The following is a 6,000-nucleotide window of genomic DNA, read 5'->3' as shown; positions in this document are numbered from 1 at the left end:
TCCACTGAGATATCATGTGCTACATGGGCATCGTTAAGAACCTTCATCAACAGTGCACGGTGAGGCTCGGAGTTTAAGAGTAGTTCAAGCAAGGAGATCCTTGCTGGAGTTTTATTCAGTTGGTCGACTACCTTAAACTCAATTTGTTGGATGAGGCGGAGGAACTCATGGGCCTCTTCCAAAGTCACGTTTTTTCCTTGAAGTCCCTCTTTCCTTTCGGCTCCTTTTGCCATGGGAGGGTCTACTTCCTTCGAGGGGGTGGCTATGTCTGTGGGCTCTTGGACCATGGGCGCCTTCCCTTTAGAGGGCAAATCTGCCGGGTGAGGGGAAGCGAACACCCGACCACTGCGGGTTACGCCACTGAGGCCGGTGATGTTGGTTACCTTAGCTGATAGGGAGTCAACGTCGGTTGCAACTCTTTCGCTGGATACGGGAGGGGTATACTTCCACGGAACGGCCTTATTACTTTGATATGCAAATGGCGTTGGCTTGGGTGCCGTCCGGGGGTATATGGGTGTGGAGCCGGTCCCTTTCCTAGTAAAACATATCACTAGGGCCTTGGGGGTTAAAGGAACCTTCTTCTCTTCCGACTGCATGCAAATTTGTGGTTCTTCCTTCCCTCCTATGAACACTTCAAGCTGCCCGCAATCCATGAGCCGCTGAAGCAATTCTTCCACCACGGGACAGGTTTCCATGTCATGCGACTCCCCAAGGTGAAACAAACATTCATCCCTTTCATCTCCACCTCAGGGGACCATGCACACCGCTTGCAGCGATTGATAGATGAAACGTCTAGAAGTAGTCACATCTCCTAACCTCTTTGTCCGCGGTGGTCCGTCCTCTTCGACGGCGTTCACGCTAGCACCTCCATGACTAGCTAGCGGGTTGGTTTTAACATTTGGGCCTTCTTCCTGAAACGCCCGCCAACCGGCACTAATCAGATGCTGCACCTTATACTTGAACGGGATGCAGGAGTCAATATTGTGTCCGGGAACTCCACTGTGATACACACATTTGGCACCCGGATCATACCACTTGGGGTAGGGTGGCTGGAGAACTTTCCCGGGTATGGCCACCACCAAGTGATTCTCCAATAGTGAAGGCCATAACTCGGAGTATGCCATGGGAATAGGAGGGAAGTTGTCTTTCGGGTGCTGTGCATACTTATAGGTCGCGCCGGGGGTTGCATTATTAACTGGCCGGGGTGTGGCTGGAGCTGTGCGTTGGGCCGGCGCTTTTTCTGCCGCAGGTGGTCCTTTTACTTGAGTCGGGAAGGAATTCCCGACTCGGATCAAAAAATTTGGGGGATTGGGCTAGTATGAGCTTTGGATATTTTGGGGTGCTTTCATCCATGTTGGGGCGGTGGTTACCGCGTGGGTGTCTCCTTCCTTTTTCCTTGCGCCCACTGCTGGGGCTCTTCTGTTGTTGTTGGGGGCCATATTGGCAGCATATTCAAACTTGCCTTTTCGTAGCCTGGATTCAATCCTTTCTCCGGCGAAGACGAGATCCGCAAAGTTAGCTGGCATATAGCCTATCAGCTTTTCATAGTAGAACGTGGGTAATGTATCTACCATAATTGTGATCATCTCCCTTTGCGTCATGGGCGGTACGACTTGGGCTGCGAGATCTCTCCATCTCTGGGCATATTCCTTAATGGACTCATGCGCTCGTTTAGTCATACCCTGAAGCTGGTTCCGATCGGGAGCCATGTCCGTATTGTACTGGTACTGCCTAATGAAGGCAGTTGCCAAGTCCTTCCATGATCGGATCTGGGAAGCTTCTAGATTGGTATACCATGCTAAAGCTACCCCGGCCAAGCTGTCTTGAAAGAAATGGACCAACAACTTTTCATCCGCAAAATACGCCCCCATCTTCCGGCAGTACATCCGGAGATGCCCCTTTGGACATGTCGTACCTTTGTATTTATCAAAGTCCGGTACTTTGAACTTGGGAGGGATGACGATGTTGGGCATAAGACATAAATCTGCCAAATCCGAGAATTGTTAATTGTCGAGGCCCTCGACTGCCCTCAACCTTTCTTCAAGCGCCTCAATCTTTCCCTTATCTTCCGCAAAGGGAACAAATTCTTTTACGGGTGTGGGTGAGGCCGGGGCATGACGGACTATGTTTGGTTGTGGTAGTTCATGCGGGGATGGATCTTTGAGGTGGAGCAGAGGGCCAAGATGGGTATCTCCTTCCGCATCGTCTTGCCCGGGATAGTCTTCATAAGGTGGGAGTTGCCCCTCGAAAGTAGGGGCTTGGCTTAAATCTTCCGGGGTGGCACGGGGGGTGAAGTCCGGAGGCAGGCCATAAGGATAAGCTTGCGGACTATACCTTCGACCGAACACGGCCGTGTTTCTGTCTAGGCCCAGATTCAAGGCGGGTTGCAGTACCGGCTCCGCTTCCCTAACTGTACTGGAGGCGGTTGCGGTGGCTTTATCCTCTATGGTTTTCTGGAGTTTTAACATGACCTCCGAGATGGAAGCCATTTGATCTTTTAAGGCCGATAGATCAGCCTTCATCTGTTCCTGCACGCCCTCTTCATTATCCATTTTTCTGGATCGAGTGTTATAGGGGTGCCTTGGTGTTTTCTTAGTTATGATGGAATTCCTAAAGAAATAAACAACGGTGAGTATGCCACCAAAACATGAGTATGCAAATGGATGATCGGAGCACTTGGATCCACCCCAAGATTTTTAGATAACGTGATGAGTCCAGAACTTCTCATTTTTATAAAAAGAACAAAGCTTTCATCAAGCCAAGATTATACAAAGGTGTTACAAACGAACCTAACGATTCCTAATTATATGGGCCATCAAATCTATCATGTGCTAACAGTAATTGATTAGCCCATGAATTTCCTCGGGGGCAGTACACACTTCGGCCATGGCTTTTGCTTTGGCTAACAGACGCGGGAGGTCTTGACTTCCATTCAAGGTCAAGGCGAACCTATCTATCCACATAGTCGCTTCTTGATGCAGCGCATCAATCACCCTCCCTCTTGCTTCTTTTTCGGCATACACTTGTGCAAAATCCTCCACTAGCTTTTGTTCATGGGCCATGGACTGGTTTAATTCTTCCTTGTATCGCCCTATGATAGCTAACATGCTTTGCTCCGTGGCTTCCAAGTGTTGAGCCATACTCCTTTTGGACCTCGCGCAAGCAACTAACTCTTCTTTTAAGATCATGCCATGTACCCGTGACCGATCTCTCTCCTCTCTTCGAAGCTTTAGCTCATTCTTACTACCCCACAATGCTCCTCGGAATTTCTCTCGGCCATATTCCTCCTTGCGGGCCCTTTTGGTTTCTTGTTCGAGGGCTTTTGCAGTGGCTGCGTTTTCCTCTTGTAACTCGGTGCACTCCTTCCGGATGTGTGTAGCAGCTGATTTGAACTTCTCCTTGGCGAGTCTCGCCTTCCCTAGTTCTAACTTTAGAGCTCGGACTTCTTCATCTTCCTCCAGAGCTTCGAAGTTCTCCTCGTTGATAACTTTCAATTTGGAGAGCCAATCTAAGCCCCGCGTGTGAATTCTTAGCCATCCATGATAACCTCCAATGACGCCGTTTCGGATGCCCCTAAGCTCCTTGTCTTTCCACAACGGACTCCTCCACGCCTTGTGGATTCTTTGTATAACCTTGAGACCTTGCGCGCTTAGATCTCTCATAAGAAAAGGCGAGAGACTTTCTTCGGTCGGCGCTCCCCTCATGGGATACCCTAGCTGTCTTATGGCGAGTGCGGGATTATAATTAATACAACCCCTAGTCCCTATCAGTGGAACATTAGGATAGTCCCCACACGAGAAAAGAACTCCTTCCTTGCCTTCCTTCCAACGAGGAAACCAATTGATCGTGCTGCCCCCTATCCCAGCCAAATGTTGGTCCCAATCGACTCTTCCTTTTTCGGCGCATGAGCGATAGCTTTGAAGCGGACACGGGTGTCTCGTGTCTTGTCGGAATAGGTGTGAAATCAACCATACACAGAGAGCGGGTAAACAACAGACAATCCGTGCACTATTTTTCTCACACCTCCGGTCAAAGGTATCCAACAAATCCGCCAAGATAGCCACCACTGGACTTTCCTTGCTATGGTGATATGCGAGGAAAGCATCAATGGCGGCTAAGTCTACCAAGCCGTCAACGTTCGGAAAGAGGACAACCCCAAAAATCAGCAAAGCTAAAACATCCGCAAACGGCCCCCACTTCTCTTGGCTTGCCATATCCCTTGCCTTGTCTTCCAAGTATTTCCGAGGCAGGCCCACTACGCCGTTCCGAATTTGCTTCATGCGATCCAACTCTTTTGCTGAATCTCCAATCACAGCTGCAACCTTTCTCAAGGAAGGAAGAAAGCCGGAGAAAAGATACGGTTTTCTCCCCCCGAGAGGGCATCCTAGTATCTCTTCAAACTCTTCAATAGTTGGTACCATTTGGAAGTCCCCAAACGTGAAACACCTCAATGGCTGGTCATAGTATTGGGCGAGGGATATGACAGCTTCCGTAAATACCTCCGCTACGGTCAAATCTAGAATCTTCCCGTAAACTTTGCGGAAGGCTTGCCTTTGGAGGGGTCCCATCAATCGTCCCAATTCCTTGAGGCTAGTGACATCTAGACCTTTAACCTTGACTTGATAAAACCTTTTGCCGTTTTGATTTGTCCCCATCATTTTACCTAAAAAAAGGGTGGATCAAGACTCCGACATGAATGATGCAATGCGTATGCATGAAACGGAAAGAAAACAACACAAAGGGGTAATTCACACATACGAGACCGCAAAGATCCAATTTTAATGCTACGTTTTGGGCATGACGGCGCCTCAACGTAGCATTAAAAAGGTTACGTATTACTCCAAAGCAACCAAACATCACTAGCAAAACTATAAACCAAAATCTGCATGAGGAAGAATGGCACAGGAGCGTGTTTGCTCTTTGCCTTTATTTGGAAACTTATAGGACAATATCTAGGGGTCTCTAATAACGATTTCCCCAACCATTCATAACTCACACAACTGTTCTCTAGAGGTATCATCACTCAAGATAATAATATTGTGGCGGTATGGAATACTAGCGACAACACATTATAAAGAGAGAAAGCTCTAGACGAGGTTTCACTATTATCAAGCAAGTCGGAGACCTAGCATGATGATAGATTCACCTCCACTCCTTAAATTCCCATGAACCCGGGTGTAGGGCCCCCTTTTTTTACTCAAACCCGTGGGTGCTTAGAATGCAGTGTAAAGAATGCGAAATAGACAACAATTATTTACATTTTACACAGTTCAAATAAAAGCACACCCAAAGTTTCACAATTCCACAATTCCTAAAATAAGCCTAACTCACAAAAAGTCCCCAGTGGAGTCGCCAACTGTCGCAACGTGCCCTTCGCGAGCGAGCGAGGGCAAGGCTCACGGGTGCGCTTTCCAAAGGAGGAAAGATGCGCGGAGTCGCCACCAACGTTTATTTGTGGAAAACATTGGAAAAACCGAAGGAAACCGGTCAAAATGAAAATTCTAAGTTCGGGAGTTGTATTTACGCTTGAGGAAGGTATTAGCACCTCTTACGTTTGTCTCGAAGGACAACAGCTTATGTTTTAGAATTGTGGAATTGTGTTATCTTAACTTTTATTTCTTATTATTTTTTGAGGTCGACAAAAGCGGGGCTTTTGCTCCTACGTACCCTCCTTTGGAGAGGAAATCAGACCTACGTAGTTCTTTCTTATGCGTGAATCAAGTGATTCTTTTTACTTGAAGGGTGATCATTTTAAGGCGTTGTACCTTAAAAATGATCCTTTTTTACTTGGTAAGAAACTGAAATGATAAACTTTCAAAACCCTATTTTTGTGGACGAGCTTGACTAGGCAAGTTGATTTTAGCCTTAGTTTCACTTTAGTTATTAGTCAATTCAATTAAGAATGAGAAATCCCAAAGAGAAAATGTCCGATTGATTTTACGCTTTATTTTACTAAAAGACATTTTTTGATTATTATATTATTATTTTACCTCTTTTTGA

This window comes from Glycine soja, chromosome 16 (assembly GCF_004193775.1).
Source record: "Glycine soja cultivar W05 chromosome 16, ASM419377v2, whole genome shotgun sequence".
In the NCBI taxonomy this organism is placed as follows: Eukaryota; Viridiplantae; Streptophyta; class Magnoliopsida; order Fabales; family Fabaceae; genus Glycine; species Glycine soja.
The sequence above is the reverse complement of the archived record's forward strand: the minus strand, read 5'-3'. Positions refer to the sequence as shown.